Source organism: Nicotiana tabacum, chromosome 22 (assembly GCF_000715075.1).
Source record: "Nicotiana tabacum cultivar K326 chromosome 22, ASM71507v2, whole genome shotgun sequence".
In the NCBI taxonomy this organism is placed as follows: Eukaryota; Viridiplantae; Streptophyta; class Magnoliopsida; order Solanales; family Solanaceae; genus Nicotiana; species Nicotiana tabacum.
Genome location: NC_134101.1, coordinates 226,409,759 through 226,435,650, shown reverse-complemented (window position 1 = coordinate 226,435,650; position 25,892 = coordinate 226,409,759). Strand labels below are relative to the sequence as shown.

Sequence of the window (25,892 nt, the reverse complement as noted above, 5' to 3'; positions counted from 1 at the left end):
CTACGGACTTCCAAATTCATATCTGGATGCACTTCCAATACTAGAATCACCATACGGAGCTATTCCCTAACTCGAAATCTCAATGGACATCGATAACATTGAAATACGCTCCAACCCAAATTTATTAATTTCTTCCAAAATGCTAACTTCCATAATAGGCGCCAAAATACTCATAGGTCATTCAAAACCCAATCCGAACATACGCCCAAGTCCGAAATCATCATACGAACCTGTTGGAACCTTCAAATCTCGATTTCGAGGTCGTTTACTCAAAAATCCAACCTTAGTCAATTCTTCCATTTTAAAGCTTCTGAAATGAGAATTTTCTCTCCAAATCAACTCCGAACTTTCCGAAATTCAATTTCGACCACACGTGCAAGTCATAATACCTGAAGTGGATCTGCTCATGGCCTCAAACCGTCGAGTGACGCACTAGAGCTCAAAACGATCGGTTGAGTCGTTACATTTTACATTCACTTGTTTCTATTATGTGTATAACACGCGCATGCCAGCTGTCAAAAGTGGCGTGTCTTAGCAACACTTTTGAAAGGTTGAGTGTGTAATATAATTTTCGCTGTCAGAAATTGTGTAACAGGGATTTGGTCTATAGGTGGTAACTTATGTATTTTGCCTAATTTGGTAGCAAACATTACCGAACTACCACAGACAGAGGCGGACCCGGGATTTGAAGGTCGGGGGTCCAATGCCCCCTAAAGACTTAGTGTTCATGAGGGTGCCAAGTTATTTATATAATCATTTTCAAGATATACACATAAACATATACAAGATTTTTGCCGAAGTTTGCGGGGTCCGGTGACCCCTCAACACTATACATAGGTCCGCCTCTTACCTCACGCATAGCAGGAGCTTAGTGCACCAGACTGCCTTTTTAGGGTTCTCTCGCATGAGATTGTTTAAATGGATGTCGTGGTTTGACCAAGTGAACTACAAGCTAAGTTCAGCACTGTTTTGCAAGTCGCAGGATCCCCTCAACATGTTTAATTCAATTCCAAATGATGTGAAAATTGGTATAATAACTAAATATGACAAATAACTATATCTACAAATTAAAACCACAAAATTGAATTAAAAACATAAAGAAATGTGGTTTGCCTAGTATGAAGTGTTGCATTTAACGTCGCACGATATGCAGAGACGGATCTAGGATTATGGAAGGATGGCGCACTATTAAGAAAAAGAATATAAATTCAACTTTTACTTCTTACTATTGCCCCCCATTAAACTTTTAGAATTATAAGTTCAATTTTTATTTTTTTAAATAGTAATTTTCTTACATCTATATCAATTTTTCATATAGAAAATATTGGGATCAGTTGAATCCATTGACTATATATTACATCATACACTGTTACTAATTTTAACAAACACATTTTGTTTAATCATATAAGATTCTAAAGTGACAAAAGAAGAATAGGATTTAGAAAAAAGTATTTAATTAACACGTAAAAAATGACACCAGACACGCACACGCTCATCTCACGTGGGCTAGTTCTAGAAAAAAAAAAGAGAGAGAAAAACAACAATATTGACATAAGAATTGAACTCACAACCTCACTTAGAGAGGTACACCCAATAATCATCACATTATATAATATTTTGAGCATGAGTGCATACACATATATTTAAATATTTTTGAAAAAAAATAATATTATTATATATAATTTAGGAAGGGGAGCATGAATTCACGTATCCCATAAAACCCCTAAATACTGTACCAATATTATCACTTTTGCTCCACATTGAGCTTATGAATTGGACCACCAACTTCCCCTCAAGTTTATAGAAGTGTTCCTCGGGTGGTACGACAAATCTGGGAGATGTCGGTTTTCACTTTAGCAAGTGTAGTCATACAACTGTTGATTGCAGCCTGGACAGAGACACACATTTTGATGTTAGCCCGGCTGACACGTGATTGTCACCTCCTCTCAGTCTCCACCTTCAAACGGGAGAAATTTTATTTTGGGTGAGACTGGCCCAACAATGCTTGTATGAAGCCTTCTCTATTTTTTGATAAGTATATTTGTGGGGTCTATTCACTAATATTGGATTGATTTAAATAAGAAAAAATGAGTTAAGTGAATGTGGGCTAACTGAAAAGATTAAATAAAATAAAAATAAAGTAAAGTGGACTGTGGGTCCCACGCAAAACCACAAACATCATCTTAAATGAACTGAAGACTTCTCCTTCTCGTTCTTATCAACTGAACCAATACCCAGAACAAATTTTAATCCTGTTCGGTCAAATTTTAGCTCAATTCTAAAGATCTTCTGCTACTTCCGTTTATCCATGGATTTTTAAGGTAAATTCTTTCTCAATCTCTTATGGCTTCTTTATATATTGCTCACAAAAATAAATTATATTCGGATACCTCATAATTATAGATTCTAGATGTTGAAGCTCTTCTACACTTGAAATTAGTAGTACCAAAATACAAAATTCACTTGTCATATTAGTGTAATATCCTACAGTAAATTGTTTAATAACACCCCTAGGAAGAGTACAAAAGCAGATTCAAATATATTCATACAAAATAGAGCGTCCTATTATGCTTCAATTGATGCCGACACTGGTTATTGTTTGAGCTGGGTGTTGGCTGCAACATGTTGTCTGCAAGCTTGATTCTTGAGTCAACAATTGGGTGAAAGTACTATTTGAATTTTCATATAGCTGCATATTTGAAATTGGAAGGAAAATACATATTAAAATTATTAGGTGACAGAAAGGTGCAAAAACCATTAACAAAAAATATTTAACATGACATGTATAGAGATTAAACCTCAAAACGTAATCCCGTGGACGCATGTGGTAGTCCTACTTTAGCTTTTGATGCCTTTTGAGATGTCTTTCTCCTTCTTTGATAAGTAATTGACTTTAATCTCCCATATACCTTTTGCTTTCTTTTTTTCTTTATTGGATCCAGAATATGATCCATACCACCTAGCAGAGAATCAGTAGTTGAAATAAACTTATGCCGATCTTTATCACGACCATCTACATATAACGCACTTTGGAGCTTAGTTATCTCAACCTTTGCTTGATACAAATATTTTCTAGCAATTTCCTCAAGTTGACATCATTTGTTGTTAAAGTCATACCTACAAATGACTCCTTCATTAAACCATTTAAGCGAATTGCCATAGAGGATTTTAACGGTTCCTTCTTATTGATGTACTCCTCAAATACATTACTATGTTTAACATTCTTAGTCCATCTTTTCAAAATGTATTGCTCCGGGATACAAGAAAAGTTCAAGTCAAAGAACAAAACTCTTAGTGCATGACAACATAGCCAACCCATGGATTCAAACATCTGGCAACTACAAATAATGGATTTGTCCATAGAATTGAACTGGACGACTTCAGTTTGCCCACTTTCACCCTTTAAAACTGTAAACTTACTACAAGTCCCATTAGTATCAACATTGACTACTTTTTTGGTTGTCCCTTGCAAAAATTCATGTTGAAATCTGGAAAAAATTCTTCTGGTGTAAACACTAGCAGCATGCTTTAAGATCCCACAATCTTCTATGGAAAGTTTAGGTTTTCCTCGACACTTGTAATCCTCAGTTGCCTCAATATCACGCATTTCAGTTGCTCGTTGCTCATAGTGCTTTACAAATTCAGTTATACTCATTGTCTTGCATTCCATTTCTGTAAAGACCCTATTCGTGCTCTCACTTCTTTGAGTTGATCTGATACCTGCAGAGAAAAAAAAACGACTGAATGCGGGACACCACTTCGCCCTCAAGTCATATAGCTTCTGAAGCCAAGTGTTACTTGTTGGACTTTAAGCCATTGGGATTTAAAGTAGAAGAAGTGTAAATTGGAAATGGAGGGAAATAAAATGGAGGGAAAATGAAAATTTGAAGAAGTGAACTTTTGTCTTGCACTTTGTCCCTCATTGATGAGAAACAATCACATTTGTGTGCTTATATGTAGATTCACTTCTTAAAGCTCTTAAAAGGAGTTGAAGAGAATTAACCCTCGCGCCGTCGTCGTTGTCGCTCACTCGGCTCGGCTTCGGCTTCGGATTCGGATTTGGATTTCCAGACACCTCTTCTGATATTTGCCTATAAATTCTGAGGCAATGTTGCATCTTCAATATACAAAAAACACTCTAGAACTTCTTTCTTTCTGAATATACTGCATCCTAATTCGCAGTCTCTCTCTCTCAAATTCGTAAGTGTCATTTTGCTCCGTTCTTTGAGTTCGTTGGTATCCTGCAGTTTGTATTGCCACTGTTGCAGGAAGGTTTATTCCGTTTTATCCTGGGAGGATTTAATCCATTACCTTGGCAACGTGTGAGGGGGTTAAAATTCCTTAAAGACGCACAAGCAAATTGTAGACTCGGAATATTTATGATTCTTTTCTATTTTATACATTTCTTTATTCTTCTAACAATTTTTTGATTTTTGTTTTAACACAGTAACACTCACAAGCTTAAGGAATTTTAATTACTAACGTTTCTGTGTTGATTATTAAATTGTTTTCTATATACTTTGTTGGAGACTAAAGCCTTGTTGCTTTCTACTCCTATAATTGTTTCTGTCCGGTTTAAAGTACATAACAACTTTGCCGGAATAATAAACGTACAGGTTTGAAGTATATAAAACTTCACCATTGTTACGTGTTGTATGGTTGGTTTGGTATTCAGTTTGAAGATATCAAAAACTTCACTGATTTAACAAGTTCTGTATTGTTTTCAACTTTACAGAAATATGACGAATGAAACCCAAATTAATGGAAGTGTTGCGGGAATGGTTGCTACTGTTACGAGTGTTGCTGCCTCGTCAAGTCGTTCTACTCCTGCTCATGCTATGGCACCGGCAGAAAAACTCGGAAAGTTTTCCGGTATTGACTTCAAACATTGGCAAATAAAGATGTTCTTCTATCTTACTACGTTGAGTTTGCAACGTTTCATCAAGGAGGATCCTCCGGTCATGGCTGAAAATACTCCGGATGATGAATGACTTGTTGTAACTGAAGCATGGAAACATTCTAATTTCTTGTGCAAAAACTACATATTGAGTTGTTTGGAAGATGGCTTGTACAATGTCTATAGTGTCATGGAAACTTCAAAAGCGTTATGGAATGCACTTGAGAAGAAGTACAAGACTGAGGATGCCGGACTTAAGAAGTTTGTGGCTGCAAGGTTTTTGGATTTCAAGATGATTGACACTAGGTCTGTCATAACTCAAGTCCAACAATTACAAGTCATTGTGCATGACCTTCTTGCTGAAGGTATGACCCGAATCAATAATTTTATTAATAAGATTTATTTTATTATTAATTATGAATTTGTTATTGAAGGTATGGTCATAAATGAGGCCTTTCAAGTCGCTGCTTTCATTGAAAAGTTACCTCCGTTGTGGAAGGATTTTAAGAACTATCTTAAACACAAGCGGAAGGAGATGACACTAGAAGACTTGATTGTTCGTCTGAGGATAGAAGAAGACAACAAAAATGCTGAAAAGAAGTCACGTGGAAACTCGACAATAATGGGGGCAAACGTTGTTGAGGAGGCGCCACAAAATAAGAAGAGGAAGAAGGCTTCCGGACCAAAGAATTACCCAAGCAAGAAAAAGTTCTAGGGTAATTGCCACAACTGTGGAAGATCTGGGCATAAGGCCGTGGATTATCGTGCGTCCAAGAATGATAAGAAGAAAAAGAATCAAGCTAACATGGTTGAAGATGAAATGGAGGACTTATGTGCCATGTTGTCTGAATGCAATTTGGTAGGAAATCCAAAAGAATGGTGGATAGATTTTGGAGCCACCCGCCATGTTTGTGCTAACAAGGAGTTATTTTCTTCTTATGCCCCCGCAGGACCCAACGAGACAATCTTCATGGGAAATTCATCTATGGCCAAAATTGAAGGAGTTGGCATGATTGCGTTGAAGATGACGTTGGGAAAAATAGTGACTCTAAATCAAGTCCTCCATGTTCCAGAATTTCGCAAGAATCTTGTGTCTACTTCACTTCTTGTCAAGAATGGATTCAAATGTATTTTTGTTTCTAATAGTGTTGTACTTAGTAAGAACGATGTATATGTAGGAAAAAGTTACCTAAATGAGGGCCTTTTTAAGCTAAATGTAATAGCAGTTCCTATCGATAAAGTGAATGTTTCTTCTTACTTACTTGAGTCAAACACTTTATGGCATTCGCGTTTAGGTCACGTAAACTTCAAAACATTGCGGAAGATGATAAGTCTAGAAGTATTGCCAAAATTTGATTGCATTAATTCCAAATGTCAAATATGTGTGGAATCAAAGTATGTTAAGCATCCTTATAAGTCCGTTGAAAGGAATTCAAGTCCTTTAGACTTAATTCACACAGATATTTGCGACATGAAGTCAACACCATCTCGCGGTGGGTAAAAGTATTTTATTACTTTTATTGACGATAGCACGAGATACTGCTATGTTTATTTACTTAATAGTAAAGATGAGGCAATTGATGCTTTCAAGCAATACAAGAGTGAAGTTGAAACACAACTAAACAAAAAGATTAAAATGATAAGAAGTGATAGGGGTGGCGAATATGAATCTCCTTTTGAAGAAATTTGTTTGGAAAATGGCATTATTCACCAAACAACTGCCCCTTACTCTCCACAATCTAATGGAATTGCGGAGAGGAAGAATCGAACATTGAAGGAGATGATGAATGCATTGCTAATAAGTTATGGCTTACCACCAAACTTGTGGGGGAAGCTATACTTACAGCTAACCGGATAATCAACCGTGTACCTCATAGTAAAACACAGTCCATTCCTTATGAAAAGTGGAAAGGAAGGAAGCCTAGCTTGAAATACTTCAAAGTGTGGGGGTGTTTAGCTAAGGTACAAGTTCCTAAACCTAAAAGGGTTAAGATAGGTCCAAAAACGGTTGATTGTGTGTTTATTGGATATGTAACCAATAGCAAGGCATATCGTTTTCTGGTTCATAAATCAGAAAATCCTGAGATTCACATTAATACGATAATAGAATCAGATAATGTTGAATTCTTTGAAACTATTTATCTATATAAAAAGGAAAGTGAAGTGACCTACCAAAAGTCAAAACGACCTCGGGAGGAAATAACAGATGGTATGCCTAATGAAGAAAATCCAAGAAGAAGTAAACGTCAAAGGATATATACTTCATTCGGTCCAGATTTTCTGACTTTCTGTTAGAAAATGAGCCTCGTACCTTCAAGGAAGCAATGTCTTCCTCAGAAGCACAATATTGGAAAGAAGCTGTCAATAGTGAAATAGAATCCATATTGAGCAATCATACCTGGAAATTGGTTGATCTTCCTCCAGGTAACAAAACGTTGGGTTCTAAATGGATTTTCAAGAAGAAAATGAAGGACGATGATACTATTGACAAATACAAGGCAAGACTTGTTGTCAAAGGATTCAGACAACGAGAATGTCTTGACTATTTTGACACATACTCGCCGGTAACAAGAATTACATCCATTCGGATGCTAATAGCGTTAGCCGCTTTGTATGGTCTTCAAATCCATCAAATGGATGTAAAAACGACATTCTTAAATGGTGATCTTGAGGAAGAAATTTACATGAACCAACCTGAAGGGTTTGTGGTTCCGGAAAAAGAAAAGAAGGTGTGTAGACTTGTCAAGTCCCTTTATGGACTAAAACAAGCACCCAAGCAATGACATGCGAAATTTGACCAAACAATGTTGTCAAATGTTTTTAAGATTAATGAATGTGATAAATGTGTTTACATTAAGAACGTTCCAAATCATATAGTCATTATTTGCTTATATGTTGATGATATGCTAATAATGAGCAAAGACATTGCCGACATTCAAGCTACTAAGCGTATGCTTGCTAGTAAGTTTGATATGAAAGACTTAGGAGTTGCCGATGTAATTCTAGGAATTAAAATCTAGAGGACTCCTCAAGGTCTAGCTTTGTCTCAATCACATTACATGAAAATGGTACTTGAAAAATTCAAACACTTGGAATTTATAAGTGCTAGGACTCCAATTGACTTAAACCATCACCTTATGAAGAATAAAGGCAAAAATACGTTTCAATTGGAGTATGCTCGTGTGTTGGGAAGTCTAATGTAAATCATGAACTGTACACGACCTGATATAGCTTGTGCAATAAGTAAACTTAGTCGATTCACAAGTAATCCCAACAAGCATCACTGGGTGGCTATGAAACGAGTTCTGGGATATTTGGAGTATACCCAAGACTACTCTTTGCACTACAATAAATATTCTGCAGTTATTGAAGGATATAGTGATGCTAATTGGATAACCGGCTCATCAGAAACAAAGTCCACAAGTGGATATATGTTTACTGTTGGTGGAGGAGCAGTATCTTGGAAGTCTTCCAAATAGACATGTATCTCTCGCTCTACAATGGAATCAGAGTTTATAGCATTGTATAAAGCCGGTGAAGAAGCTGAATGGCTTCGGAATGTTTTAGAAGACATTTCGTTCTGGCCAAAAACAGTGGCTCCTATTTGCATACATTGCGATAGTGAGGCTGCAATAGGAAGGGCAGGGAGCGTTATGTATAACGGAAAGTCTCGTCATATATGATGAAGACATATTACCGTTAGACAACTACTTTCTAGTGGAATTATCACTATTGATTATGTAAGATCAAAGGATAATGTTGCGGATCCACTTACAAAAGGCTTAACTAGAGGGAGAGTTGAGAAATCATCTAAGGGAATGGGACTATGGCCGAGGACAAGTCAACATGGCGGTAACTCTACCTAGAATTTTGGTTGTTCCGAGATCTAGGTTCAAGGAGCTCAAACAAAGTTATGATTGACCGGTTCAACATTGTAAAAATAAAAACTTTGGTCCATTCTCGTGATGAAGACAATGTTCAGTAACAAGGATAGAACTTTACACGTTCTTTAATGATTACCTAAGTTTGATGAGGTATTTATCAAATAGTGTCAATCTAAAGGATTACACATTTAGGAATCACCTATGTAAGTGTGAAGTGGAAGCCGCTTCAATGAGAATTCTGTAAGGCCAATTCTCTACGCACTTATGAAACCAGGCGGTGTTTATGGCTAAAACGAACACAACAATGAGAGCCAAAAGACGGTTAAGGGTTGGTTGTGTGACATATGACTGCCTAGGTATACACAAAAGTTCGACGGTTCAAAGATATCAAATCTACCGATTGACCGAGTATATCCGACATATGTTTACTACGGAAAGTTCAAAGGGAAACCTACTTATCCAGATGCAATTAATCCTTACTTGCAAAATCACATAGCTTTCATCTATGATCTTTCTTGATACAGCCATTCCCATTCATGTGGGGGATTGTTGGACTTTAAGCCATTGGGCTTTAAAGTAGAAGAAGTGTGAATTGGAAATGGAGGGAAATAAAATGGAGGGAAAATGAAAATTTGAAGAAGTGAACTTTTGTCTTGCACTTTGTCCCTCATTGGTGAGGAACAATCACATTTGTGTGCTTATATATAGATTCACTTCTTAAAGCTCTTAAAAGGAGTTGAAGAGAAGGAACCCTCGCGCCGTCGTAGTCGCTCGCTCGGCTCGGCTTTGGCTTTGGCTTTGGATTTGGATTTGGAAAATGATCGATCGATAAGATTATTTTTGGACAAAATTTATTTAATAATTAATTAAATGCCAAATCACCACCGAAAATACGCTAGAACTCTTAAAAGGAGTTGAAGAGAAGGAACCCTCGCGTCGTCGTCGTCGCTCGCTCGGCTCGGCTTCGGCTTTGGATTTGGATTTGGATTTGGATTTGTCAAATGATCGATCGATAAGATTATTTTTGGACAAAATTTATTTAATAATTAATTAAATGCCAAATCACCACTGAAAATACGCCAGAACACTGCTGAATGTTCAGAGGGCCTCGCTGGCCGCGGTAGAATCGCGGCAGTCAGATTCAGAGAGGCTCTCTGGCCGCGATCGCGGTAGAAGGCCGCGTATTTTCTGAAAAGGCACCTTTTCAGACACCTCTTCTGATATTTGCCTATAAATTCTGAGGCAATGCTGCATCTTCAATATACAAAAAATACTCTAGAACTTCTTTCTTTCTAAATATACTGCATCCTAATTTGCAGTCTCTCTCTCTCAAATTCGTAAGTGTGATTTTGCTCCGTTCTTTGAGTTCGTTGGTATCCTGCAGTTTGTATTGCCACTGTTGCAGGAAGGTTTATTCCGTTTTATCCTGGGAGGATTTAATCCATTACCTTGGCAACGTGTGAGGGGGTTAAAATTCCTTAAGGACGCACAAGAAAATTGTGGACTCGGAATATTTCTGATTCTTTACTATTTTATACATTTCTTTATTCTTCTAACAGTTTTCTGATTTTTGTTTTAACACAGTAACGCTCACATTACTCCCACAATTCCAATCACTTATCATTTTCTGCTATATTAACTCAAATTCTATCTCTGACGTGCACCTCCACAGAAGTTTATCAAAATATTCTTTGAATCCCGATTTCCAGTAAAGATATGGTATGTTCTTTTGAGCATTTCTATCAATATGCCATTCACATAATCGATGACATGCATCAGGAAAAGCTTCTTTAATGGCAAACGCTATGGCATGAGCTTGATCGGTAAAAATTATTCTTGGTGCTTTTCCTCCCATTGCCTTCAAAAATGTTTGAAAAAACCAAACAAAAGATTTTTTTCATTGTTGTCTATTCTTTATCACTAAAATATTACAATGATATAATTTAGTCTATTCTTAGGCACTATTCTTTATCACTATAGTTGTGAATGAAATCTTTTGTGCAAATTTGGCCCACCATATCATTTTAGCACTAAAAGATTACAGTGATAATAAAAGTTCATATTGATCTTATTTTAAATTTATAGTAAACAATATTTTTGTATTGATAATTTTTCTTGCAGGTATGGTAGCAAAATGGATCAAATGCAAAAGTCTCAATGTCAGTGGGCACAAATTTGTATTTGTTAACAAGAAGACATAAATTTTATATTGATAAGAAGAGTATTTTGTGAGCACAATTTTGTATTTCACACTGATATTGACAAGAAGAGTATTTTGTGAGCACAATTCTATATATCGATGAATAACTTCTAAAGGTTCAGTTTTTAAGCTTTGGCAACTAAAGATGAATTTAGAAAGATATAAACTATGATAATAATTAAAATAAAAACAAGAAGAAGACAGATAGATACAAAATGTATATGGAATATTACGTTTGGATAGAATGCCATTTTTCTTTGCTTGAATATAAATTTGTTGTGGCCTTCGTTTGGGTATGTTGATACAACTATTGTTGGGTGAGTTTCACCCAAAATAAAATTTCTCTTCAAACGGATGCCTTTTCTCTGCCTCATCACCACTTACATCACTCTCAATTTTCATACTCCAAAGCGCGTGCTTTCAATTACTCATCCTTTTTAGTTTTCAATTTCAATTTTAGACTAAAAAAATACTAATCTCTTCATACAAAGATGGTATACTAAAGGAGAAATGGTCTGCTTTATCTGATTTACCCGATTATGAATTCAAAATTGTGTACCATTTTAAGTTATACCGTATTCGTGATTGTTGTATTGGTCCAAATTTGAACAACTACGATCGTTGATGAGTACGACGAACGACGAGATTCTCGTAGCTCGACATTCTGCAGAGGGCGACCTTAAGGCGAACAAAAAACTGTACGACCCTTGCAGTAGTGCAGGCCCATTAGGGGACATTAAGAATATTCTTTCGAATATTCCCTATAACTTGTCTTTTAGAGCTTAGAAGGGTTTCGTTCTTTATATATAGAGCGTAAAACAACCTTGTAAGGGCTCCGGGCACTTTTCCTAACTCATAACACTTGCAGTAAACTTGCTTACATAAAGGATTGATAGAGTTATTGTATAAGGTTTTTTGTCTTGATGAGATAAAGAATTCTTATTATCCGTATTCTCCTTATCTGTCTTTTGTTCTAGAGATTATTATACTTAGCTAAGATTTACCCCTTCATTTTCTTTTATTGATTTATTCAAAAAGATTTCGATATCTTTGAGTCAAATAATTGTGTAAGTGAATTTCAGGTTTAAATTAAATCAACATTTAATAATTGAACATTCATAATTGGCACTTGAAAGCAATATTTTTTCTTTGGAGCTCGAGCTGGAACCCATGAACTTTAATTAAAGGCAAAGAAATCCCATCAAAATCTTTGGTGCTTATCTTTTCCTTAGTGACAAAGCAATAATCACCCATCGGGGGACCTAACTGATAAATCCGAAAATCGTGTTTTAGACACAGCAAAAGAGCGCGTGACTGCCTTCATAAAGCAGAGAGGAAGATTCTGCCATAGTTGAATCCAGTAGAAGTAATCACCTTTCCGTTCACCAGCTGAAATTTGATTGGGAAACACAAAATATGCTATGTCAGCATGATTGGTTTTAAAAATACAAAATTGTAGTAATTTTTTGGGTTTCAAAAAGCTACTGTTGATTTTATATAGTAATATTTTTGTACTTTAAAATCAACTAAAATTCTATCTTATATAAATCATTTCTTTATTTAAAGATATCACATAATCACTATATTAATGAGTACTCTACAATGAGCTACAAAGCCAATCTTTTTGAATACGTTGTAGTTCAACAAAAATATATATTAAAGTCAATTATTGCTACAATTATTAGTTCGTTTGTCTTCTTTATTAAATAAAAAATTCTAGCAGCTAGCCGCAGTTGACAATGTTTTTGTCTTATTAAGATCTTCATCGATAAAAAGTAAACTTCATATTCGGCTCCAAAATAATTATTCTATCAAAATAATGCTGCTTACCTCATTTTTGTTCATCTATAGCATTTCTGTGGATCGCATTGTAAAAAGCAAAAGTTGCTGAAAAAAATGCATCTGTCATATTAATTTGACTAGACAAATCCCATTTCTTGCCAAAACAAAAAGCCCATAAAAGAGCTTATATATGCAACAACACTAATTTGCAGAACCTATCAGACCAAATAACCCTCCCAAATGCAGTTCTTCAACTTCTTTTCCCTATTTCTTTTTGTTTCTTTCCTCTTTCAATTGAGGAAATGGAAGAATTCCAATAGCCAAACCAAAAGATTGCCTCCAGGTCCATGGAAATTACCTTTAATTGGAAGCATGCTTCATTTGCTAGGTGGATCTCCACATCGTGTCCTTAGAGATTTAGCCAAAAAATATGGACCAATTATGCACCTTCAACTAGGTGAAGTTTCTCTAGTTGCTGTTACTTCAGCTGAGATGGCAAAAGAAGTACTAAAAACTCATGACCTCGCTTTTGCATCTAGGCCTTTACTTGTTGCTGCTGAGATTGTTTGTTATAAAGGGACCGACATTGTCTTTTCCCCCTATGGCGATTACTGGAGACAAATGCGTAAAATTTGTCTCTTAGAGTTACTCAGTGTCAAAAATGTTAAGTCATTCAGCTCCATTAGACAAGATGAAGGTCTTCAATCATCTTCTGGTGAGACAGTTAACGCAACAAAAAGGATTTATCAATTCGCAAGCTCTATGACATGTAGATCGGCATTTGGGAAAGTATACAAGGAGCAAGATGAACTTATAGTACTAGTGAAAAAAGTGTCAGCCTTAATGTAAGGATTTGATGTGGCTGATGTATTTCCATCACTGAAATTTCTTCGTGTGCTCTGTGGAATGAAGGGTAAAATTATGGATGTCCACCATGGGTTAGATGCCATTCTTGAAAACATCATCAGCGAGCGCAAGAAAATTGCAGCCGGTGAAGTAGGAGGTGAAGGTTTAATTGATGTCCTGCTAAGACTTATGAAAGAGGGAGGCCTTCAATTTCCTATCACCAACGACAACATTAAAGCCATTATTTTTGTAAGTACAATTATATACTGCACAATTCCACCCTTATTATTATATTCCACTCCGTTCCATTTTATATTACGCTCTTTCCTTTTAACTTTAAACTTCTCTAATGATATTGTATAATAGTTGGGGTCATATCTTGCTATATCTTCTCCATCACCACCTTCTTCTTTGTCATCACTGCCACCACGGCCGCCGGAAAAGTTGACCCTAAAACACCCATTGTTTTTTCTTCTAAAAGTCCACGAATACTTATACTCTTTTCTTCTTCCCTACCACCAAGTCTGCTCAAATAACTCCCTTTGCAATACTCTCAAAAATTTTCATTTTCATTCAACTATGAAGAATCATTATAGAAAAGGGCACGATTCCTCCAACTCTTCGTTTGGTTTAGACCATCTTTCTTTCTTATTGCTATTTTTATTCTTACTGCAACTTTATTTCAAGATGATAAAGAAGTCTTAACTTATGATCATTTGATTTATTTGATAAAAGTTCAAACTATATGATTTACTGGGTGAAGCTAAGGTGAAGAATCCATTATGGATCTATTCTGCTAGTTTAAAGGGTTTGGGATAAAAATTAATATTAACAGTTATTAGTAATATAGGTAGATGAATTAGAGATTAATTAGTTTGTAAGCTTTGACCGTTAGTCAGTGAGGCTATATGTAGCGCGCTTTTGTAACAGCAGGCGTAGATAACAAGATATGGCCCAACTATTAACGGAGGACGAATATAAATCATTTCATATTCTACAAGGACAATTTTGAACGTTTTTCAATGAAAATATTTTGTCAACCACCAGCAGTTCTAACATAATGAGATAATAGCATAATATCATGATACAAAAAAAATTTGGCCTTGAGAATTTAAAAGTTCTTCCAGTGTAAAACAAAAGGTAGTAGAACAAATATAGTTTAGGTAAGTTATTTGAATATTTCAATAGAAATTGGTCAAAAAGTTTGTACAAAATAAACAACATGCAAAAGATAATTTGACATCATTACTTGCTTATAAACAAAGGACATGTTTGCTGCGGGAACTGAAACCTCATCAACAACAATTGACTGGGCCATGGTAGAAAAGATGAAGAATCCAAGTGTATTGGCCAAAGCTCAAATAGAGGTAAGAAAAGCCTTTAGAGGAAAAGAAACTTTTGATGAAAATAATGTCGAAGAGTTGAAATACCTAAAGTTAGTCATTAAAGAAACTTTCAGACTCCATCCTCCATTTCCCCTTTTGCTCCCAAGAGAATGTAGGGAAGAAACAGACATAAACGGCTACACTATTCCTTTGAAAGCAAAAGTCATGGTTAATGTTTGGGCTATTGGAAGAGATCCAATATTGGGAGGACGCAGAAAGCTTTAAACCCGAAAGATTTGAGCACAACTCTATGGATTTTGTTGGTAATAATTTTGAATATCTTCCCTTTGGCAGTGAAAGAAGGAATTGCCCTGGGATATCATTTGGTTTAGCTAATGTGTATTATCCGTTGGCTCAATTATTGTATGACTTTGATTGGAAACTCCCAAATGGAATCTATCCAAGTGAACTAGACTTGACTGAATCGGCTGGAGCAACTTGTGCTAGGAAGAGCAACCTGTACGTGATCGCTACTCCTTATCAACCTTGTCAAGAGTGATGTCATGGCATCAATTCATTTTTAAATAAAAACTTGCTTTTGTATTTGTAAACACCACCATTGTACTTTCGACGCAAGAACATTTCCATCACATTCTTCTTTTCAAATGGTTGACTAATGTAGTTATCACTAGGGGTGTTCAAACTGAACCGGAAAACCATACCAAACCGAAAAGTTAAACCAAACCGATTAAAAAACCCGACTAGGTTTGGTATTGAGTAAAAAAATTCGAATCAAACCGACATATAAATATATAAATTTTATTTATATTTTTAAGACTTTATAGTGATTTTTCTTTAGAAAATGTAGAAATATTTGGGATCCTCTCATGTGTTAACCTTGAAAGCGTAAATTAACGAAAAATTATTGTTAGACGATTAAGAAAATAACTATCATGTGTTACTAAAAAAAATTCTCGCATTAGAATATTTTAATAGATCATATGTTTGTCAATTTTTTTCATATTTACTAAACATATATTCACTTATCAAAGCTTTATCTATAATTTTAACAAAGTAAGATTGAAATAATATTCATATGACAAAAAAAAAACCCGAAAACCCGAAAAATCCGACAAAATCGAACCAAAACTGATATAGTTGGTTTGGTTTGATTTGGTTTTGATAAAAATCAAACCAACCCGGTCCATGTACACCCCTAGTTATCACCATCGACAAGGCTTGGAGAGTAACCAATTTTTGCTTGGACTGATAACAAAAAATTAAGAACTACACTACTTTATGTTAATGGAAAATTTTATTTTGTGTCTCATACAACTGACACTGGTTGTATGAGGTAACTTTTTTGTCTCACAATTTTGTGGACCCAGAAGTGTAGGATTGAGGTTCACAAATTTGTGAGACAAAAAGTAATCTCTGTTAACACAGCAGCTATTCTCAGGACCCAACCATAATCAAGGATTTCCTCAGGTGTTAATATTTTGAGAAGAACTATTAGAGTGGTTTGGAAGCAAAACAATCAGTTTTGGCGCCAACCAGTCATGCAGAGCACGCCTTGGCATTCATGTCATGTGCATGCCTTGCTCATGCATTGACATTGAGGATTTGAAGTTTATGGGTTCAGGATTTTAGTCTTTTTAAGTCGATGGGTTCTAAATTAATAATTTATATATATTCAATGAATTTCTAAAGACAAACACGATATTGGGACCAAAGCTATTGAGTTCGGCCGAACTCGTAACTGGCGTGCTAGTTTCCCCCTGCTTGGCACAAATCGTCTAGGCCTTGGCACCAACCTTGTCCGCATTGCTTGTCAATCCTCACAAGTAATAGATGATTGCTCCTCTCTCATCTATGTGGACTTGGATTTCCTTTTCTCATGGAATTTGAACTACCGCTGTTCAAACTCCAGGAATCATGGAGTTTGAGCAGTCACAGTTTAATCTCGCATTTTAACATATTTGAAACTCCAGGAATTCCTCGACTTTGAACATTTAACTTCAATAAGATTCTTCTATGCTTTAAATAAAGGTATTTTATTCAAATTTTATTTTCACATTAAAATGCGGCTAAAGTTAAATAGTTTTGTTAACTAGCGGTCTAAAAAGTGGCCATTTATCCATTTATTCTACACCTTAAGCCCAAATCAAATTTTCAGTCTTGTTTACCAATCTATAGCTTCAACGAGGCGATTCAGCCAAAAAAGCAAATCAGAACAATAAGATAATAACAGGAGTTAACTAAAGCATGATTGGAAACAATAAGCAAAGCAGAAATGGACCTTCTTTAGAGCAGGAAACTGGAGGGTGTGCAAACAAAATTCCACATTGATAGCCGAAGCCTGAAGGATCTCTTAATGATGTGAGGACTTTTGGAAAAAATGGCATGACCAAAAGCGTGATACTTGTATACGGTCGAAATCAGGTACCTCCGATTTAGCAGGCTCGAGACGTCGCACCGAGGGCTGAAGTTCGATAAAAACTAAGCTCGGGTTCGAAGGCAGAATAAGAGGCCCGAAGACTTAAGTGTTCAAAGAACATCGGAGCCAAGTATGACCAACTCTGAGATAGTGCCGTTATGAGTTTGTTACATAAGAACAAGATTCTCGCCACGTCCCCAAGATCATGGCGTAAATTCCGGAATTGATTTGTACGAATCCGTACCAGGCGGTTATACAGCTGTCCCAATAAAATTCTTTACTGTAAATGAAAATGTACCTTATTTAGGGTCCCCTCCTATATAAAGGGGACCCCAATCATTTGTAAACATATCATCTAATCATTGGCAAAGAATATACTACTTGACTTTTTCGCTCATTTTTCATTAGAAATTGTCATTTATCTTTATTGTTCTTACTTTATTGTTCTTAGTTCATCTCGAGGTCACTAAGTTCAAGGTCGAGACTGACTTATCTACTGGTTTGGTTTTACTTATTTCTTTCATCTATACTTCATATTTCTTGATTATTAGAATTGTTATTGAACTAAATCACATATTTTTAAAACTACAAATAAAGTTTAATTGTTACTCGTATTTTCGAGGTAAACAATACTATTACCCATGTTTACAACAATGATTGATAGGCAGTGTAGTCGTAAGGTGGAACGATGGTTTTTGTGTAGGCAAGGTGTTTGTGTATTTGTTTCTGTGGTGATGCTTTGACAATGATGCTTGAAAGTGGAATTGAGGCATGGATATTGCTGTTTGAATGGGGAAATAAGGCTGGTGGAGGAATTACGGTTATGGAAAAGGAAAACTGAATCCCGCGCCGTTTTAGTGTTTGTTGAATGTGGCGGTCATGGAGTGAGATTTCAGTGTGTGTGTGTTTTGTCTGTGTTCTGCGTGTGTGTGCTAGGAATGTTATGTGGTAATTCATTTGGTTTTTTTGGTGTTTTCTTCATTAAAATAAATCCAAATAAGAAAAGGAAACTTTAAAATACTCGGTACCAGTATAACTAGTTATACTAATAAATAAATAAAGTAATCTTACAAGTATCGGAATTCATATCACTCGCTCCGACTACAACTCCCTCAAACTCCAAGACACCAACTATCAATAAAGTGGCTGCCACTGCCTACAACTCTTTACAAGCTTAATATTGATGGTGCTTTTGATTCAAATAGCCAAATCAGTGGAGGACTCATCAGAGACCACAATAGCTCATAGATCGTGGGTTTTTCACAGAATGTGATTGTATGTCACGGCACGGAATTTTCACTTTCGGAATCGTGATAGCGCCTAACATTTCACTTGCTAGACAAGCCAACGTTAGAGTAATTCTTAAGACAATTTTCAAATAGTTCAAGTAAATAGACCAATTAAACGGAAATGAACTAGAGTTACATATCTAAGTACAACCCGGATCTAGAGTCACAAGTGCACGAGCTTCTAGAAGTTCTACAAATAGAGTCTGAAATAAATACAACTGTCTCGAACAAAATGAACAGTAAATGAGGAAAGAGGAAGGAGACTTCAAGGTCTGCGGACGCCAGCAGATCTACCTCGAGTCTCCAAATGTTCTAATCTGAGTAGATGCACCTCACGTATAGCTGAGACCAGTGCCAAAATCTGCACAAGAAGTACAGAGTGTAGTATGAGTACAACCGACCCAATGTACTCCGTAAGTGTCGAGCCTAACCTCGACGAGGTAGTGACGAGGCTATGACAGGACACTCACACAATTAAACCCGAACAAACAAAAAGATAAGTGCAACATAACAACAAATAGAGATTAAATACATATGATTAGGAGGGGACTCGCGAAGGGGAACAAGATATGATTGCTATAACAGGAATGACAACATAAGACAATCAAATAAATCATCAACCAATAAAAACGGATAAACATAATGAATAAAGACGGCACGACATCATTCATCGTGCTTTTACTCTCAACCTCACCATGAACAATAATAATGGCACGGTATCACCCTTCGTGCTTTTACTCTCAACCTCTCCGTGAAACGATAAATACTGCACGACATCACCCTTCGTGCTTTTACTCTCTTTCTCACTATTTATTAATCAATAAATGCAGCAACAAACGACACAACATCACCATTTGTGTTTTTAACACTCTTTCTTACCATTAAAAATATGAAAATTTGGGAGATAGAATAAGCAAGAATAAGCCTTACGTCAATAATGGTTCCAAAATACCAAATGTTAACTTCCAAAAATACTCAACCATCACAACTAGTTCATAAATGCGGAAAGAACGATCAAGTAAGTAATAAACTAATCTAAGCATGGATATCATAATTAAAGAAGACAACAAATTACAAGGAAACAAGTCATGCCCGCATGCTTTAACTCAACAACAACACATAAGTACTCGTCACCTCACATATACATTGCACCCAAATATATAAACATGTATCAAATAGGTAAACAAATCCTAATCCCTCAAGTCAAGGTTAGCCACGACACTTACCTCACTCCGCAGTCAACTCAGAGCTCTATCGGGGCCTTCCCTCTAGAATCTTCCACCAAACTAATCGTATCTAACCACATTCGACTTGATAATGTTAAGTAATGCTAAGGGAATCAATTACAATACATAAAATTAGGATTTTTTTACACTTTCCACAAAAAGTAAAAAAAAGTCAACCCCAGGCCCACTTGGTCAAAACCTGAGATTCGGACCAAAACTCATTTACCCATTCACCCCGAGCTTGATTATTTAATTAGTTTTCAAATACGACCCCAAATTGAGGTCTAAATCCCGAATTTACAAAAATTCCCAGCTCTTTCCAAATCCCTAGTTTTCTACACCGGAAGAACAAAGACTAAGGCTAGAAATTAATGGGTGATGTTAGAAATAGAAGAAAATGAGTTAAAGTATACTAACCTATGAATTGGTGTTGAAATTTCTCCTCCAAATCGCCTGTAGGCCGAGCTCTAATGGAAATTTTTTGGAAATGGGTGAAATCACATATTTGAAGTATTTAAAACACTGGGTGTCAGGACTTCGTCGCAATCGCGAAGGGCCTGACGCGATCACGAAGTGCAACAACCAAAATGGCTGTCGCGTTCGCGAGGGGTTGCACACGTTCGCGATGGTCTTTCCCATTGGAAATCGCGAGCCTAGGCTCGCGTTCGCGTAGAACAAACCCTTGCTCCCCAAGCCAGACCCTTACTCATCACGTTCGCGTAGTGCTTGACGCGTTCGTGAAGGGTGATCCCACCACTGCTTCACATTCATGTCCTCAGCCTCGCGTTTGCATAGAGAAAAATCCACCCCATACCAGTTTACTCTTCGCGATCGTGGGAGTACCTTCGCGATCGTGAAGAAGAAAACACCAGATACGAAGCGAAACAAACAACATTTTCTAAGTTCTAAAACTTCCTTAACTTATCTGAAACTCACCCGAGCTCTCGGGGCTCCAAATCAAATATGCACACAAGTCCAAAAATATTACACGAACTCGCTCGCGCGATCAGAACACCAAAATAACATCTAGAACTACGAATCAGACACTAAAACGAATGAAATTTTCAATAATAAATAACTTCCATTTTAACATCCGGACGTCCAAAGCACGTTAATTCAACTTTGTTTAGCAACAAATTTTGCAGGCAAGTCATAATACAATAATGAACCTATACCAAGCTCCCAAAACAAAATCCGGACCCAGTAGAACCAATGTCAAACTTCGGTCAAATTTATAAATTCTTTACACCTTTAAACTTTAAATTTTCAACAAATTGAGATAATTCGAGTTAGGGACCTCCGAATTCTATTCCGGGCCTACGCCCAAGTCCCAAATCATGATGCGGATTCACCGCGATCGTCAAAATACAGATATGGGTCCGTTTGCTCAAAATATTGACCGAAGTCAACTCAAATGAATTTTAAGGCACATATTCACATTTTAATCAATTTTTCACATAAAAGCCTTCCTGAAAAAGACATGGACTACGCATGCAATTTGAGGAAGGCTAAAAGGAGCTATTTGAGATTTTAAAATACAGAATTAAGGATTAAAACTCTAGATGACCTATCGAGTCATCACATTGCAACATCCGGGGTATCAAGCTATTGGTGTATCAAGCTACTGAGCCATAATATAAAAGTATGAGAGAGGGTGGTGGAGCTGAGGGTAAGAATGATTGTATCTATTTCTAAGACCTAATTCGGATTTATACCGGAGCGTTCGACTATAGAAGCTACTGATCTTGTTAGGAGGTTGATGGAGCAGTATAGGGAGAGGAAGCGGGATATACATATGGTGTTCATCGACTTAGAGAAGGCTTAAGATAAAGTGCCGAGGGAGGTGTTGTGGAGATGTTTTGAAACTAGAGGCATTCCTATTGCATACATTAGGGCTATTAAGTACATGTACGATGGAGCTATGACTCAGGTGAGGACGGTGGGAGGGGACTCCGAAATATTCCCAATTGTGAGGGGGTTGCATCAGGGGTCAACCCTCAGACTGTTCCTGTTTGCCCTGGCGATCGACGCGCTGACGCGATACATTCAAGGGGAGGTTCCGCGGTGCATGTTATTTGTAGATGACATTATATTTATTAACTAGACACGAGGCGGGATTAACGAGAGGTTAGAGGTTTGGTGGATGACCCTGGATTCTAAATGTTTCAAGTTGAAAAGGACCAAAATGGAATACTTCAAGTGCAAGATCACCGGCGTGACTTAGGAAGTGGGTGGTGATGTGTGGATGGATTCTCGAGCCATTCCTAGGAGAGAAGGTTTTAAGTATCTTGGGTATGTTATACAAGAGAATGTGGAGATCGACGAGGATGTCGCACATTGTATTGGGGCGGGATGGATGAAATGGAGGCTCGCTTCCGGTGTCCTATATGATAAGAATGTATCACCTAAACTTAAAGATAAGTTCTATAAAACGGTGGTCAAGCCGACTATGTTGTATGGGGAAAAGTGTTGGTCAGTCAAGAACTCCCATGTCCAGAAGATGAAGGTGTCCGAGATGAGGATGTTGAGATGGATGTGTGCACATACCAGGTAAGATATTGTCACACCTCCTTTTTGCGCGCCCGCCCCGAAGGGTTGAATGCGCGAGGGAGTTTTTCCAATTTAAGTGACAATATTCGAAATGGTTATTATTTATTTAATTCAGAGTCGCCACTTGGGAAAGGTTTGGCTTTTGGTGTCCCAAGTCACCGGTTTATCTTGAATCCCAAATCGAGGAAAATATTCGACTTTCCAAATGAAGTCTGCGAACCAGAAATTCTAAGTAAGGAATTCTGTTGACCCGAGGGAAGGTGTTAGGCACCCTCGAATCCCGTGGTTCTAGCACGGTCGCTTAAATTGTTATAATGGCTAGATATATGATTTATTACATGTTATTACTTATGTGCTTTCATTAAGTTTAAAACCGCTTTTATTATTATTTATTTTTTATGGAATTGCAACATTGTAAAAATGCATTTCGAACCATGTCACAATAAATGCGCCCATGGTTGTTAATACATTCCGACTCCGTTGAGATTTGGATTTGGGTCACATAAATGCGCACCCGAATTTAAGAAGGTAAGATTATTAAAATGCACGCCTGAAGCAATTATCGTATTATTATTTCTGGGTAAGGCCGTGGAATTTTGCTAAACGGCTCATCCCGAAGTCTAAGTAATTTTAATTAAATATTTATCGAGGGCCCCGCAATTTGTGTGTTTTATTTGGCGAGGCTCATCTCATTTATTTTTATCAGGATAATCCTAAAGTGCCTACATTTTCTATTAAAATTGTCTCTACAAAAATGAAAGAGAAAAGGTCTTAATTTATTTACATGCTTGAGTTATTATAGTTGAGTTTCGAATATGATTCGTAAATTCTGAAAAAATGATACAAGCAAGGCAGTCCGTTGCCAATACGGGCACAGGCTCACGTATTACTACCTAATTATATTATACTAGGCATGTTCTCAGTTTGTCAAATTAAAAAAAAAACTTGGCAATCTAATTTTAATCCTAAAACAATTACATGCTGGAATTAACCAATATTATTTAACTAAATAATTTTTTTACAAGTTCCGAAATGGTCTATTCGTTTGATTTTTAACTTAGACGGAGTTACTACACCATTTATTTATTTACTTGGCAATCTAATTTTAATCTAAAACAATTATATGCTGGAATTAACCAATATTATTAAACTAAACAATTTTCTTACAAGTTCCGAAATGGTCTATTCGTTTGATTTTTAACTTAGACGGAGTTACTACACCATTTATTTATTTTTAAGCAATATATAGATAGTTCATCCGTTAAGCTATCGTTGGATGTTCCACTATATATACATTAAATAGCTACATGATTCCGATTTTTGTAAGCTAAATAATTTATATATACAAATAAAATTAAGAATATAATTCAAAATAAATTTAGAACTTCAATTCTTCATTTTTTGTATTCATGCTTCCTGTTTCAGTTTACAATAATCAGCGTGTCAGTTGTGTACCTGATATTGGAAGCAAAAGAAAAGTGAGAGATCAGCAGAAATTCAGTAGCATACAACAACAGCAATCCCAGCAACTAGTAACAACCAGCGACGAGAAACTTAGTGACAGATTTTAAAATCAAGACAAAATCCGGAAACAACAACAACCAACGGACAGAAGCAAAGGGAAACTTTTCAGATTTTTGAAAGACTAGTTAGTGTTTAACCCTTAATTTCTCAATCCGTATTTCAGAATATTTGGACTATATATCAGGTGTATATTCTTCTTCTTTTGAATTTCCAGAATGTTTTTCTTTTTGTTTTTCTAAAGTCTTAGTATTTTTTTTTTCGGAATTTTCTCTCTTAAATTTTTTTCTCCCCCCAAAATCTGATTCAAGACCTCTCTATATATCCCCCAACCCATAAATTTTTTAATCAATTAAAATCAACCCAATTTCTCTACCAAACCCATTATCTTCCTACTCATCCCCATTACATTAAATAAATATATCACACCACCCATTATATTTTGTCCCCCATGCCTAACATAAATAAATACAAGATTCCCCCCACTAATTTTTGTCTTGTCCCCCCTTTATATTAAATAACCATATCACAACCCATCCCATTTCATTTTGTCCCCCATGCTTCAAATAAACAATTACAAAATATACAATTCCTAAACTACCCCTCCGACCTTATTACAAATTACTATTTTACCCCCGAACGTACTACAAATTACCAAACTACCCCATCAGCTATAACACATCAATTAATCAAACTTAACCAAAATATAGACAATATGATTAATTTCTAACAATGTTCAAACAACAAATTTCATGAACATGATTTCTTCAACATTTTAACAACAAACCACATGAACATGATTTCAACAACATTTCAACAACAAATCACATGAACACAAATTGAACAACAAAGAACAACTAAAATTTGATTGAACAATATTTTAGCAACAAACAATCCTATTTTCGGATTCAATAACAACAACAAACAAGTATATTTAGATTTATAAATTCAATAATATTGAACTTAAAATCAACTACTCTAACAACATTGCAACAACAATTCCTATATTAAACTTAAACAAGATTATGAGACAAATTCAAGAAATAATCATAAATGATAGACAAGAAATCAAACTATACAAAATTCGGATTCAAGATCATCCAAACAAAGTATGAACATGAATGAATCTATTTTAACACAACAAACATGACAGATTAAAACAATTAAATCAATATATTTCCTTTAACACAACTAAATTCTTTTTAGACAAATAACAAGATCGATGATTAAACAATTATGAACTTAAGCTTGAACTTAACAATATTAACAATTTCTAACAATACATAAACACATGAAACAAATTGAAGAAATAGTTAATTAAATTTCAATTTGAATCTAAAAAACATCAAACTAACAAATATTCACCTAAACAATAATACAAACATGAAATGAATATGAAAACAACTAATTAAACTTCTATTTTGAAATCTGAAAATTAATTTTAACAAAGCACATGAACATGAACAAACTAGAAAAATGATTTCAACGATGAACAACGAACAAAACAAGAATTGAATTCTTTAACGATTTTGGATCTGGAAAATATCAAACAAAAATATGGACAAAAATAAAACTTAGAACAACTAACCGATTCAAAACAACGACGAAGAAATGAAGAAGACGAAGGAGCAACAACGTTTGGTTGTAGCAGAAGTCACAACAATGGAGGACAAAGAAGCAGCAGCACAGCGAAGGAGACGACGTGAAGCAGCAGCAGTCCGAAGCAGCGAGCAGCAGCACGGCGCGACAGCAATGGACGACGACATGGTCGACGTCGAAGCTCGTCCATGGCTGGACGTAGTAGAAGGCAGAAGAAGATGGAACGCAACAACGATAGTGGCAGAAGCTGTCCGTCGAGGAGGACGATGGGGAGAAGAAGAAACATCGGCAGAAGCAGCGATGGGGAGGTTGACGATGAAGCAGCTGCGACAGGAG

At 36.1% G+C, this 25,892-nt stretch overlaps 1 pseudogene across 1 annotated transcript; it reads left to right on the top strand.

Annotated features, from left to right (window-relative positions):
* Positions 1-12,772: 12,772 nt before the first annotated feature.
* Positions 12,773-15,600, top strand: LOC107760921 (premnaspirodiene oxygenase-like; annotated as a pseudogene). Its single transcript, XR_001642490.2, has 2 exons — positions 12,773-13,858; positions 14,875-15,600. The product of XR_001642490.2 is annotated as a premnaspirodiene oxygenase-like (transcript).
* Positions 15,601-25,892: the final 10,292 nt, after the last annotated feature.